The sequence below is a fragment of the Myodes glareolus genome, chromosome 7 (assembly GCF_982192425.1).
Source record: "Myodes glareolus chromosome 7, mMyoGla1.1, whole genome shotgun sequence".
Taxonomy (NCBI): Eukaryota; Metazoa; Chordata; class Mammalia; order Rodentia; family Cricetidae; genus Myodes; species Myodes glareolus.
In genome coordinates this window covers 20740772-20756381 of record NC_142032.1, presented here as the reverse complement: position 1 = coordinate 20756381, position 15610 = coordinate 20740772, and the positions used below count along the sequence as shown (strand labels likewise).

At 42.9% G+C, this 15610-nt stretch overlaps 1 protein-coding gene across 2 annotated transcripts in view; it reads left to right on the top strand.

Annotated features, from left to right (window-relative positions):
- Positions 1 to 610: 610 nt before the first annotated feature.
- The window catches only part of Lcor (ligand dependent nuclear receptor corepressor), a 155889-nt gene continuing 140889 nt past the window's right edge, over positions 611 to 15610 (top strand). For both annotated transcript variants that reach the window (XM_048452874.3, XM_048452872.3), the window contains exon 1: positions 611 to 696. The gene's annotated coding sequence lies outside the window, so the exon portion shown is untranslated. The remainder of the gene's footprint in view (positions 697 to 15610) is intronic.

Sequence of the window (15610 nt, the reverse complement as noted above, 5' to 3'; positions counted from 1 at the left end):
GCATCTATTCTGTCAGCCTTCCTGGGGGTGGGGCAGAACTATTAAGACAAGCCACTTTCATTTAGGAAAGGTCACTGCTCAGCCAAAATAGAGGAGCTTTACAAAACAGTGCGGCAGTGGTTAATTCTTGGGCCAGGCACAGCCTGAAACATCACTGTTTCAACAATCTGCAGTAATTTGGAGCAGGGCACAGTCGCATTCTCAAAAGTGTTCTCTGAGATAGGGTCTCATTATGTAGATCTGCCTGCCTCTGCCTCCCAAGTGCTGGGAGTAGCAGTGAGTCACCACACCCTGGTTTTCAACAGTAAATTAAAGAGTAATTTCTTCCACCCTTATTGTCTGTTTTTCCTAAAGTCTCTAGTCCTTTTGAAACAAGCATTTTAGAAACATCTTTTGCTAAACCGTACAACTCCTACTTGGGCCCTGCTGGTGGTAAAAGTGGGGTGGAGCCTGATATCTCACCTCCCTTTCAGACCTGAGGGCACAGAAAGCAGACCTGGCGATTGACCTTTCCTTGAAATCACCTTGGATTCTGAGAACCCTGGGCGGGAAGACCGTCGCAGATAAGGCGGGGCCACACCCAGAAGCAGAAGTACTTATTTCCTGATAACTTGTCTCCTAAAGCAATAAGGACTTTTTTTGGACTTTACTGGATCACAGCTGGGACAAGGACCAAGGAGACAGCAACCAGACAAAGTAAGTTTTCATCAAAAATTTTTGACGAGCTTGTTTCTCTTTACAATGTGGCCACATTGAAGAAATTTCTCTCTGTTTTTTATCATTGCTTATCTCTTTAACTGGGGTAGTACCGGAGTCTAGCCGGTTGGGGCTTTTGACTTCAAAGCTCTCCTTGTGGGCTGGCAAGATAGCTCAGCAGGTAAAGGTGCTTATGGTACAAACCTGATGACCTAAGTTCCATTTCCAGATTCCCAGTGAAAGGAGAGCACAGACTCCCAAAAATTGTCCTCTGCCAGATATGGTGTTGCTTGCCTTTACTCCCAACATTCTCCGTGAGTTCAAGGCCCCACCCTGGTCAATATAGTGAGTTCTGGCTAGCCTGTACTACACAGAGAAACCTTGTGTCTCAAGAAACAAATAAAAGCCAGTTGTCCTCTGACCTCCAAACGTGGTACAGTGGTATACATGTGCCCATACACATCCATATCATACACACACACACACACACACACACAAATTGAGAGCTAGCTATGATGGCACACATCTTTAATCCCAGCACTCAAGCAGATGCAGATCTCAGAGTTCCAGGCCAGCTGGGTTACACAGCAAATTCCATGTCAGCCAAGGCTATATAGTGAGATTCTGTCTCTAAATTATTTAATTAAAATTAAGAAAACCTCTCTGGTTGTATTTTTAAAGATTTCCTTTTATTGCTTTTATTTATGTGTATGTGTGTGTATCTGTATGAGTGAATGCCACACATGTTCCAGGGCCCAAGGAGGTCAGAAGAGGGCATTAGCTGGAGTTACAGGAAATTGTGAACTGCCCAACTGGAGCGCTGACAATAAAAACAAGTGTTCTTAACCACTGAGCCATCTCTCCAGCCCCTCTGTCTTCCCTTTATGTCTGTTCCTCTGGTCTCGCTCTAGCTCGCTGGTCCCTGAGATCTCCACTGAATAAATTCAGGCAAGAACAGAATAGAGCATAAAGGTCAGAGGTGTATTTGATACTTAAATTTGTTTATTTTCATGTATACCAGTTTTTTGCCCACATGTCTGTGCAACACATGCATGGCTGATGTATGCAGGTGGTTGTGAATTACCACCCACGTGGGTGCTGGGAACTCAATCCAGGTCCTCTACGATAGCAACAAATGGTCTCCAGGTTCAAGGCAGAGTTTTTACAGAATAGCGCAAAGAACTCTTAAGGGGGAGGATGTACAATTACCAAAGGGGCCAGTTCAATGAAACTACTCTCATAAAGCCAAGGTGGACAATGGCCAGAGTGACGTTATGTTTTCTACGGTCTCTGGAAGAGACTGTTTCATTCATTTTCCAGTCCAGGTAATTGACAGACAGGTTTATTTAGATTAACTTTTGTTTTACTTGAGACAAGGTCTACAACTTGGTATGCAGACTAGAATTGCCTAGAATGCAGAGATCTACCTGGTTTTGCCTCCTGAGTGCTGGACACCACCACACTCTTGGATTAACTCTTTTGGTTTTTCGAGACAGGGTTTCTCTGTAGCTTTGGAGCCTATATGGATAGCTCTTGTAGACCAGGCCGGCCTCAAACTCACAGAGATCTGCCTGCCTCTGCCTCCCGAGTGCTGGGATTAAAGGCATCTGCCACCACTGCCTGGCAACTCTTTTTTTTTTAATTGATTTTTATTGAGCTCTACATTTTTCTCTGTTCCCCTCCCTGTCTCTCCCCATCTCCCTTCAGTCCTCCAGCAAGGTCCCCATGCTCCCAATTTACTCAGGAGATCTTGTCTTTTTCTACTTTCTACTTCCCATATAGATTAGATCTATGTAAGTCTCTCATTGTTGTCTAAATTCTCTGGGACTGTGGTTTGTAGGCTGGCTTTCTTTTTTTTATGTTTAAAAACCACCTATGAGTGAGTACATGTGATAATTGTCTTTCTGTGTCTGGGTTACCTCACTCAAAATAATGTTTTCTAGCTCCATCCATTTTTATGCAAAATTCAAGCTGTTGTTATTTTTTTCTGCTGTGTAGTACTCCATTGTGTAAATGTACATTTTCCTTATCCATTCTTCGGTTGAGGGGCATTTAGGTTGTTTCCAGGTTCTGGCTATGACAAACAAAGCTGCTATGAACATAGTTGAGCACATGTTCTTGTGGCACGGTTGAGCATCCTTTGGATATATACTCAAAAGTGGTATTATTGGGTCTTGAGGAAGGTTGTTTCCTAATTTTCTGAGAAATTGCCACACTGATATCCAAAGGGGTTGTACCAGCTTATATTCCCACCAGCAATGCAGGAGTGTTCCCTTTCCCCTCACAACCTCTCCAGCATAAGTTGTCATCAGTGTTTTTGATCTTGGCCATTCTTATAAGTGTAAGATGGAATTTCAGAGTTGTTTTGATTTACATCAGAAGTTCTTTTATTGTACAGGATTGTTACAGATATTCTGCATATTTTGCTTTTCCAAATGAAGTTGAATACCGTTCTTTCGAGGTCTTTGAAGAATTTTGCTGGGCATTGTGTTGAATCTGTTTGAATTAACTCTTATAGGAGGGGGACAATGGTTCCTAAAGTTTGGGGAAGCTGGAATTGTCAAGACTCCACCCAGGGTCAAAGGGTGAACTCAAGAGTCTAGCCTTTGACCAGGAGGAATAGGTTTCCCTTAATAGACTTCAATAAACAGCAGCTATTTCCAGAGTTTCCAGTATTTTGCAAATTTAAGGAGGTGCAGTTATGACGTTTCCCTTTCTAGTATCACCAAGGAAACAGGAGGTGGGTTGGGCTCTGATTCTGAGCGAGTCTATCTGCAATGGCATCCAAGCTACTAACTGTCTTTTTACCTAACACTAGAACAACAGGCTTTATGGTACAACCCAGGGGTGGAGTAGGCAATATGCTTCAGGTTTGTATGAAATATTTTATAATTGCACAAGGATTAAATCACCTTAATGGCATATTTCTTAGCCTTTTTAAAATGTGTTCGAGTGTTTTGCCTACATGTATGTATGTGTGTATTTTATATGAATATGCAGCTCATGCATATCTGGTGCCTAGGAAGAAGGTATGGATTTTCCTGGAACCAGTTAATGAGAATGCTAGGAATGGAGCCTGAGGCTTCTGCAAGATCAACCAGTGCTCTTAACTGCTGAGCCACCTCTCCAGCCCAGTCTTGATAATCTTGGAAGATAAAGTTTCTCTGACTCCATCCCAGACTCTTGCCCAATAGAGAGAGACAGACCAGATGTTCCTCTGCCACAATAATTCTCAGAGTTAAAAAAACAAAAAGTTTAGTTATGCAGTAGGTTGGTGTGTGTGTGTGTGTGTGTGTGTGTGTATGTGTATGTGTTTGCACACACACACACGCAGATGAATGAAAGTGTCTTTGGGTATCAGAGGTGTGGGTGCTGGAACTGAACTTGGCTCCTATGGAAAAACACTATACTTTCTTAACTGCTGACCCTGGGTCCTCTGTAAGAGTACTCATCAAGCCCCATATGAGAAATGTTTGTTCCTGAGACAGGGTCTTGCTAGTGTAACCCTGACTGACCTGACATTCTCAGAGCTGGGAGCAGAGGTGAGCATCAGCATGCTCTGACAAGTCTGAGTTCAAGAATGCTTCATATATATATATATATATATATATATATATATATATATATATATATGTATATATAAAATTATTTCTTGCTCCCAACCCCTGACATTCAGAACTTTGTCTTTCCATTCATAACTTGTAAAAGTTCCCCAGGCGTTCATTCTTGCAGCCATCACAGAGGCGGTCTGGTGCAGGAGGCTCTTCACTCGCTTTCTTTCAAAGGGTAGTAAGGGAGCCAGGTGTGGTGGTGCACGACTTTAATCCCAGCACTGGGGAGGTAGAGGCAGACTCCTGTGAGTATGAGGCCAGCCTGGTCTACATAGAGAATTCCAGCTAGCCAGAGTTACGAGGTGAGACCCTGTCTAAAAAAAACTAAAAAATAAAAGAAGGGGCAAGACGTGGGGGAGCGGGGAGCTAGCTCAGTTGGTAAAGGGCTTGCTTTCAGCTTGCTCCCCCTGTTTGTTGGGACCACAGCACTTTGAAAAGTTTCTCTATTTTGGTTAAATTATGGCAGGCCTCCCCCACAGCCTCCCTCTACCCACTAAGCATTCCAGACTTGTTTTCCTGGATTCCTCCCGCAGTCCCCCACAGACCCCTGACAAAGGCTGACCTCAGGAGATGTTTGTGGATCACCTGCCATTCTTTCACTCACCACTCGCATTCTTTGGTCACTCCTGGTGATGGCCAGTGTCCACCTTTCAAGAAGGACACCTTTTCATCTCTCCACACTCCCCTTCCGCCCTATGCTTATTCCATCCTGTAAGCGGATGGTGGGTGGGTTTCCTTCTTAAAGTGACCCTACCTGCAAATTTTCCCCCAAATACATTGTCTCAAGTCATCGTTTTCTTGTCCAGTTCTCCTTCCTGTTGGCCTTAGAATTCCAGAGCCCATATTAAAACACCCAGGCATGGTGGTTTGTGCTTGTAACCCCAGCACTGGGGAGGTAAAGACAGCCAGGTTACCTAGGCTCCCTGGCCATCCAGCCTCGACTACCTCGTGTTCCAGGACAATGAGAGCTCTGTCTCAACAGGCAGGGTGGATGGTGCCCGAGGAAGGACGCAAGCATTTGTGCGTGGGTAAGGTTGGGTAAGAAGTTAGGTGCTTGATTGTGTCTTTCCCCCCAACCTAGATCCTGGCCAACCATAGCTAGCTTTTCTAGATACCATGTGACTCAGTTTCTATAAGTTATTAGACTGGTTCATTCAGAGACAGAGAGTAAAATAGAAGTTACCAAAGGCTGGGAGAAGGTAGAGCTGGAAGTCAGTACTTAATGAACACAGAGCTTTAGTTGGGATTGACAAAGACTTTCTGGAAGTGAGTAGTAGTGATGCTTACTCAGCCATGTGGAAGTACCTGATCAAACTGCCCTGTGTGCTTAGTAAGTCAACAGACCTGGCCTGGCACAGTGGCGCATGCCTTTAATCCTAACACTCAGAAGGCAGGGGCTGGAGAGATGGCTCAGCGGTTAAGAGCATTGCCTGCTCTTCCAAAGGTCCTGAGTTCAATTCCTGGCAACCACATGGTGGCTCACAACTATCTGTAATGAGGTCTGGTGCCCTCTTCTGGTCTGCAGAGAGAATATTGTATACATAATAAGTAAATAAATAAATTTAAAAAAAAAAACCACTCGGTGGGCTGGAGAGATGGCTCAGAGGTTAAGAGCATTGCCTGCTCTTCCAAAGGTCCTGAGTTCAATTCCCAGCAACCACATGGTGGCTCACAACCATCTGTAATGGGGTCTGGTGCCCTCTTCTGGCCTGCAGGCATACACACAGACAGAATATTGTATACATAATAAATAAATAAATAAATAAATAAATAAATAAATAAATAAAATTTAAAAAAAAAAACCACTCAGAAGGCAGAGTTGTGTGGATCACTGTGACTTCCAGGGTCTATGTAGTGAGACCCTGTCTCAAAAAAACAACAAAAATGAAAGTGGTTGTAAGCACGTGATTGTCATGGGCTAGGCCTCAGGTTTACTCCTAACACTGGTCAGTTTTATGTCAACTTAACACAGCCTATAGTCATCTGAAAGGAGGGAACCTCCTCCCTCAGTTGAGAAAATACCTCTATAAGATCTGCTTGTACGGCATTTTCTTAATTACTAATAGATGGGAGGAGGGTCCAGCTCATTGTGGTCCTGGGTTCTGTAAGAAAGCAGGCTAAGCAAGTCATGATGAGAAAGCTAGTATCCAGTATGGTCTCCTGCTTCCAGGTCCCTGCCTGACTTGAGTTCCTGTCCTGACTTCTTCCTTTGATGAACAGTGATGTGGAAGTATAAGCCAAATAAACCCCTTCCTCCCACCTTGCTTTTGGGCCATGGTCTTTCATCATAGCTCTGAAAAGACATGTTGGTACCAGGATAGTGGGTGTTTCTATGACAGACACAACATGTTGTTTTGGGGAGGATTGTGGACAGACTTTAGAACTTTGGGCTAGACAAGCATTGCCTGTTGAGGGCTCAGGGAGCTGTTCTGTAGGAGCTTGGAAGATAATGATGCTGAGAATAGTGCAGACCATGGAGGCCTGGCTTGTAAAGTTTCAGAGGGAAGTGCAAAGACGCTACCAGAGCCATTTATTATTTTGAATTAAGATGCTGTGGTTCTGGTCAGCTGGGACTGAAACCAACAGAATTGACCTGAAATCTTTGCTTTTCTGGGACAACTGATGCTGGTTATCTGGATCTGAGAAATTAATAATGATTAAGAAGAGGCCAGCATAACCAGGCAGTGGTGGCACATGCCTTTGATCCCAGTAGTCAGGAGGCAGAGGTAGGCAGATCTCTGTAAGTTCAAGGCCAGTCTGGTTTACAGAGCTAAGACCAGGATAGCTAGGGCTATACAGAGAAACCCTATTTTGAAAAATGAGAAGAAGGAGAAGGAAGAAGAGACCAGCACACTGAGGGAATCTGGGAAGTGTTTCCTCAGAGTTAACATAAAGAAACTGTGTCCAGAGGTGGCCAATGTTGTACCTCAATCAGGCAGCCCAACTTGGTAGTGTAAGAGTCACCCAAGTGGTACTGATTTTGAAGGCATGCAGGGGTCATGAAGAGCAGCTGAGCCTTGGCACTGTGAGAGGTCAGGAGGCCATTTCAGTAGCAGCTGAAAGCCCAGGATTGAAGGGGCCGTGCAGAGAAGTTGAGGCTTGGCACCAGGAAGAGGGCGTATGAGAGTCTGTCTTAGTTAGGGTTTCTATTGCTGTGAAGAGACACATGAGGGGACTAAAGAGATGGCTTAGCAGTTAAGAGCACTGGCTGCTCTTCCAGAGGTCCTGAGTTCAATTCCCAGCACCCACATGGTGGCTCCCAACCATCTGCAATGAGATCTGGTGCCCTCTTCTGGCCTGCAGGCATACATGCAGACAGAACACTGTACACATAATAAAGTATATATATATATATATATATATATATATATATATATATATATATATATATATAAAAGAGACACGCAACTTTTATAAAGAAAAACATTGAACTGTGGTGACTTACAGTTCAGAGGTTCAGTCCATTATCATCATGGCAGGGAGCATGGTGACGTGCAGGCAGACATGGTACTGGCTACATCTTAATTAGCAGGCAAAAAGAAATGGACTGAGACACTGGACAGTATCTTGAACATAGGAAATCAGCCCCCACAATGACACACTTCCTCCAACAAGACCGCACCTCCTAATAGTGCCACGCCCTGTGAGCTTTAGAGGCCAATTACATTCAAACTACCACGGAGGCTATTGGTGAAAGTGCAGCCCAATTGCAGCAGAAGAGCCCAGAATTTTGGAGATGCAAGTACCACGAGACAATCAGCAACAATAGCAGCCGCAGTGGAGTGGCACCAACGCCTAGAAAACAATCTGTGTGTTGTAATGTTGTAGAGAGGGTGGAGCCAAAAAAGTGACCCAAGAAACCTGGAGGAGCCCAGAAGACTGAGTGAAACCCAGACATTGGATGTTGAGTTATTTACATTTTGGAGCTTGTTTTTCTTTTTTGGGGTGGGGAGGTTTCAAGACAGGATTTTTCTGTGTAGCTTTGGAGCCTGTCCTGGAACTCTGTAGACCAGGCTGGCTTTGAACTCACAGAGATCTGCCAGTCTCAGCTTCCCCAAGTGCTAGGCTTCAAGGAGTGCTGCCCAGCTGGAGTTTGGTTTTGCTTTGATTTGTTTGGGACTGTGCCCTGATTCTTCTCTCTTGAAGTAAAAAAAGTATTTTTTATTTTGTAAGAGCTCATAGTTGAGAAACTTTAGGTTTTAATAGAGAATGGCTGTTTTAAAAAGACTGAATTTTTTTAAGATTTTGAATTTTTAAAGACTGTGGGATTTTTAAAATTTGGAATGTTAATATTGTAATCTTGATATTAATGTGTAATCTTGGGGAAGAACAAGAAAGGAAAAGTTATGGCTTAATAGTGTTGTGTTTGTGTGTCAAGTTGACAAAGGATCAATTGGGCTGGCTAGTTTTACACCAACTTGAGACAAGCTATAGTCACCTGAGAGGAAGGAACCTCAACTGAGAAAATATCTCTATAAAATTGAGTTATATGCAAGTCTGCAAGGGACTTTCTTTTTCCTTCCTCCCTTCCTCTCTCTTTTTTTTTTTTTTTGTTGTTGTTGTTTTGTTTTCAGAGACAGGGTTGGAACTCATTCTATAAATGAGGCTGGTCTCAAATTTAGAGATTTATCTGCCCCTGCTTCCCAAGTGCTAGAGTTAAAGGTTAAAGGTTAACTAATGGTTTATGGGGGTCGGCACAGTTCACTGTGGATCATGCCACCCCTGGGTTGCTGACCCTGAGTTCCATAAGAATGCAGGCTGAGCAAACCATGATGAGACGGCCTTTAAGCAGCATCCATCCTTGACCCCTGCAGCAGCTCCTGCCTCCAGTTTTCTGCCTCATGTGAGTTTCTGCCCTCACTGCCTTTGATATGGAACTGTGAGTGAAATAAACCCTTTCCTTCCCAAGTTGCAGTTGGTCTGGCATTTCATCACAGCAGTGGTAAAAGCTAAGACAGAGAATACAATTTTTTTTAATAGAATAAAGTTTTTTTTAAAAGTTTTATTTTCTTCACATGGGTGTTTTGTCTTTGCATATGTTTGATACCACATGCATGCCTGATACCCTTGGAGACCAGAAGAGGGTGTTGGATCCCCTGGAACTGGCATTACAGATGGTTGTGAGCTGCCAGTGGGTGCTAGGAATCGAACCCAGATCCTCTGGGAGAGCTGGCAGTGTTCTTAACCATTTGAGTCATCTCTCCATCCCCAGTGAGAATAAGTTTTATATTCAAGGTTCTATTTTAACACTTTGGACAAGGTTTCTCCTGGAAGGGTGCATGAGAAAGGAGCTTCATAAATAATTTTCTGATTGCTCAATTCTCTATTTATCTTCTATTTTCTCTCTTTTAAAAACTTTTATTTATTTATTTATTTATTTATTTATTTATTATGTATACAGTGTTCTGTCTGTCTGCTTGCTGTCCAGATGAGGGCACCAGATCTCATTACAGATAACTGTGAGACACCATGTGGTTGCTGGGAATTGAACTCAGGATCTCCGGAAGAGCAGTCAGTGCTCTTAATCTCTGAGCCATCTCTCCAGCCCCTATTTTCTTAAGTGGAGATTTTCTTCTATCATTCCAACAGCTGTTCATCAGGGATATAATAGTGTTCAAAGGCGGTAACGCTCCTGAGGTTGATGCCCATGTCTGCATATTGAGAAGAAAGACTACTCTCTCTCTTCTCACCTGTTAGTCACAGATGTCTTGGCAGATTGCAGAGTTACAGAACCTCAGCCTCTCTCAGAATCCTTCTCTCTATCTTTCTGGTTACCGTGGAAACCCAAGACTTGATGAGGATTTGATGGTCACTGCTGGAAGCTTTCTGCTTTTAGATAGACAAATACCTTCAAATCTTTGTTCAAGAGAATTTTTCATCTCTGCTCACAAGATGTTGATCCTAAACCTAACTTGGTAGAACATTGGAGGGCCTTGGAGGACTGGATGACCAGACAGAATGGACAGTGGAAAATACACCCGTCTATAAACTGAAGCTTCCTGTCCCTACTGCTCAGTCCCAAATAATCCACTCAGAGGCTGAATATGAATTATAAATGTTCAGCCAAAAGCTCAGGCTTATTAATAACTAGCTCTTACATTTTAAGCTAACCCATATTCCTTATTTACACTCTAGTGGTGCCTTTATTAGCATGGCATATTCATCTCCTGCTACTTCTATGTCTGGCTGGTGACCCCTGACTCTGCTGTTCTTCTTCCCATCATCCTTAGTCTGGTTGCCCCACCTGTACTTCCTGTCTAACTACCGGCCAATCAGCGTTTTATTAAACAATTCAAGTGACAATCTTTACAGTGTACAAGAGGGTACTCACCCCTCTGCACCCTTCACTGGCAGGGTTTCATCTGGGTTTGTTGGGTGAATGCAGTGTGATTCCTCTGGCTTACCAGTTCAGTTGTTCTTAGATGAACACTGGAGGAGGTCAGGCAAAGGGATTGGCAGAGAAAGGATGAGCAGGGCTTTGGAGCTCTACCTAGGGCTCTACAGCTCCATCAACCGCTTGCAGATACAAGTTCTGACCCCAGTACTTGGGATTTGCCAAGAAGCTGCAAGTTTCCCAGAATGCCTGGTACTATCATCCCTTAACTATTTCAGGATTAAAGTTTATTCCAGGCAGGCACTATGCTAGATGCTTCATCTTCTTTTTCTCTTAAAGCATGTATTTATCTGTGGGGGTGAGGGGCACTGTGCACATATAGAGGTCGGAGGACAACTTGTAGGAGTCAGTTCTCTCCAGAGATCCAGTGGATCCAGAGGCTAAACTCGGGTCGTCAGACTTGGTGGCAAGTGATCTTACCCAGGGAGCCATCTCACTGCTTTCACCAGGAACTTTATTTTATAACACTATTTAACCCCTCCCTCAAGTTATGAAACAGAACATCTCATAATGTGAAAACCAAAAGCCAGGTGATTTAAATCCCCTGTTAAAGCCATCTGCCTAGTAAGGGGCAGAACAAGAGAATCAAATTTTGGTCTAATGTGCTTTATAAAGTAATTATTTTAACTGTACAATAGCCTTTAAGTCACCCCAGAGTTACAAAGATGGTGCAGCAGGCTTCCTATAAACATTTGCCTGGTTTTTCTTTTATCTAAATACCAAACCAACCTCAGTCTGTTGCTATTAACGGAACTCCAGACTAACCCCACTACCTTTAACCAGAAGTAGCCAAACTTCCAGATTAAATCTCACCTTCTCCCTGAACTGCTCAACCAGGGGTATTACATTACACCAAAGAGTTAATGTGCTACTCAATCTTTTTTCCCCCAAGACTTACTTATTTATTATATACACAGTGTTCTGCCTGACATGTCCCTGCAAGTCAGAAGATGGCACCAGATCTCATTACAGGTGGTTGTGAGCTACCATGTGGTTGCTGGGAATTGAACTCAGGACTTCTGGACAAGCAGTCAGTGCTCTTAACCACTGAGCCATCTCTCCAGCCTTCAGTGTTTTTTCTTTAAACCTGCTCACTTTTAAAAAGACACTTCAAAGGACATTTTATATCATTACAATAATAGAAAATCAAGCCCATTTGCCAAAAATCAACAATTTGAAAATGAAAAACAATATTTAGTCTCAACCCAAAACTTTGTAAATTTGTCACATCCAAGTCCAGCAGTTAACATTCAACAGTTTGGGAAATGCTGGCTAGCAGAAGCTCATTTCATTATAGCTACTTACAGCCTGGGACACACCGCTGAAGGCTGGAAGATAAGAGAGCATGCCTGGCTACCAAAGGCAGTGGCAGTGTTCGCAGGCCTCTTGCTCTGAGATACCTGAGATATTATCATCCTGAGATAATATACACTCCTTGTATATTATCTGTGAGGAAGATAAACTTTTTTCTCCCCACTTTGGACTAAGAAAAGCCAGAGGTCAAACAATTTAAATAAGCCCAAAGTTTCCATAATTCACACATGGACTCTCAGAGATCTGAATCCAGGCATATAGTTAATATCACAGCCTATATTCTTGGTTCATATCCACACTGCTATATTGGAAAATGGTATGAACAGAGTCTTTCAAAGAGCCATTATCCGAGGCAGGGAAGACAGACAGACAATAGAAATACAAAGATGGCACAGTCTTAACCATACTCTTTCCTAGAACCCATTTCGTGCCTAGAATTTTTTTTTTTTTTACTGTTTTTCTTGTTGTGGTTTTGCTTTGAGATAAGCTCTTGAAATGAAGCTCATGCTGAATTAAAACTTGAAGTACTCCTGCCTCAGCTTTCAAAGTATTGTACACCGTTACAGATGTGTGCCTCATATCTGTTAACCTTTATACAATAGAAAGCTGTGTGGTTCAATGTCTGAATTTTGTTGTCTTTTCAAAAATTTATATAGTTTTATTTGTGTGAATATGTCTGTGGGGAGGAGACTATAGAAGCCAGAAAGTGTGTCAGATCCCTGAAACTGGAGGGTTACAGAAAGTTCTGAGCTTCTCAGTGTGGGTGCTGAGAGGTGAATTTGGGTCCTGGAAGAACGGCAAACAATAACCGCTGAATTATCTCTCTAGTCTCGAATTTTGTTGGTTTTCTGGAAAACAAAAAGCAAAAATGTTAGTTTTTTTTTTCTATCGGTAAACTAATTTAGAGCACTTTCATCTTGCCATTGTTTTGACTTACTTTTAAAGGGGCTGACCTAAAGTTCTCTTAATTATAACAAGAACAGCCCCCTCCCTCAGTGTGGAAGTGTGGGGGATCCTACCTCAGATCAAGACCTCTTGTTGGGTAAGGTGGCTGCCCAATTATGAGCCCAGCACAGGGACACAGAGCCAAGAGGACTGAGAATTCAAGGTCAGCCAAGACCTTGAATTACAAAGACCAAGAAATAAACACTCTAACCACAGCTCTCAACCTTCCTGACGCTGCAACCCTGTAACACAGTTCCTCACGCTGTACTGACCCCAACCATACAATTATCTCATTGTTGCTTCCCTATTGTAATTTTTCTGTTATGAATCATAATGTAAATATCTGTATTTTCCAATAGTCTTAGGTGACCCCTGTGAAAGGGTCATTTGTTCCCTGAAGAATCATGACCTACAGGTGGAAACAGTGCTCTACTATGTCTCCGTGACCGCCCCCCTCCAGGGGTCTTGTTTGTTTGAGCTCAGGAGTAGCTGTTTTCTTCTGTGTCCAGTCAAAGAGCCAGAGGCTCAGAGTATCCCTGAGACCCTTTTCTATGCAGACCTATGAGCAGACAAGGAAAACCCTGAAGAAAAATACCACCTGAGTACTTCCCTCAGCTGTCCTGAGAAAGGCAAACTGATCAGTGGATCGTACTCAAGAGACCAGAACACACACACACACACACACAATCTGGTTGATTGTAAAGGTGATCCCTCAGTGCAGTTGGGAAAAGATAACATTTCAGAAAACAGTGGTTAGGTAACTGAGTGACAGTGTGAGAGACAGTTGATCTTGACTCTTACTTCATCTCTCTCTCTCTCTCTCTCTCTCTCTCTCTCTCTCTCATACACACACACACACACACTAATTGGAAGTAGATTACAGCTGTAATATGCAATGAAACACATTACAACTGTAATGTGGAAAATGAAACAAAATTTTCACAATATCTGCTTTATTTTTAAAACACTAATGATAAAACAATAGCAACAAGACCATGGATAAATTAAACTATCTTAAAATTAAGAACATTAATTTTTTTATAAAGGGAAAGAACTGGAGAGATGACTCAGTGGTTAAGAGCACTGACTGCATACGGGACCATGGTTTGGCACACACCTTTAATCCCAGCTTTTGGGGAGGCAGAGACAGGTGGATCGACAGGTGAGTTCGAGACCAGCCTGGGCTACAGAATGAGTTCCAGGACAGGCTCCAAAGCTACAAAGAAACCCTGTCTCAAAAACAACAACAACAACAAAAACCCACTGGCTGCTCTTCCAGAGGATCTGAATTCAATTCCCAGGACACACGTGCTGACTTGTACATATTTGTAATTCCAACCCTAAAGAATTCAACACTTTCTTCTGGCCTTCACGGGCACCAGGTGCCCACGTGATGTACAGACGTACATGCAGGAATGACACTCTCACATATAATAATAATGATAATGATAATAATGAAGAAGAAGATACCATCACAAGAATGAAAAAGTGATGTGCAGAATGAAAGAAGGTAGTAAGAGAAGACAATCAGGGTACACGTTTCATTGGAGACTGTATCCTGGATTGTGGCATTTTGTTTGAATAAGACTGACCCCCATACAAGCTCATGTATCTGAATGCCTAGTAATCAGGGAGTGGCACTATTTGAGAAGGATTAGAAGAATTAGGAGGTGTGGCCTTGTTGGAGGAAGTGTGTCACTGGAGACAGGCTTTGAGGTTTCCAAAGCCCATGCCAGGCCCAGTCTCTCTATCTGCCTCTCTGCCTGTGGATCAGGATGTAGCTTTCCATCACTTTTTCAACACCACGCTTGCCTGTCGCCATGTTCCCTGCCATGGTGATATCGGACAAAGCCTCTGAATCTATAAGTAAACTCCAAATTAATTTCTTTCCTTTCTAAGAGTTGCCTTGGTCATGGTGTCTCTTCACAGCAATAGAACAGTGACTAAGGCAGGATCTGTATGTGAAGAATATAGGCCTAAGGAATATATAACGAATTTAAGACAATGTGATGATGGATAAAAGATGAAGAGATATCATACCCTGAAATAGCTAGGAGGAAAAATGGGAAAGTATATTATCACCAGAATGTCTTTAAAAAAAAACAAAAGCAAACATAAAGCAATGCTAAATGTTGGCACTTCCAGAACATTCCTGTGTGGTGCTAAAAGTATGGATTGGGCTGGGCGGTGGTGCATACATCCTTAAGCCCAGTATTCAGGAGGCAGAGGCAGGGGGATGGAGCTCTATGAGTTCAAGACAAGTCTTGTCTGGAAAGTTGAGTTCCAGGACAGCCAAGGCTGTTACACAGAGAAACCCTGCCTCGAAAACCAGTTCCTCCTTGACTGAAAGCAAGAAACATCCTCAGGACTGTTGGCAGTTTCGTATTTGACAGAGGCCAGTGATGCCAAAAGTATTTGGGATTTCCTATTATTACTTTAATTGAAAATAATATTTTCCATACAATAGATGTTGATCATAGTTTCCCTCATCTCATTTCCTCTGAGATCCTCTCCGCCCCTGCCCCAACTCTGACCTTTGATCTGGGTCCTAGATGATTCTAAGGTTCCCCTTTAGGGAGGTAGGATGAGGAAGTGACAGTCAGGCCTATTAAGGGAAAACTCCTGATCGAGAGACTCGAATCTCTGGCCT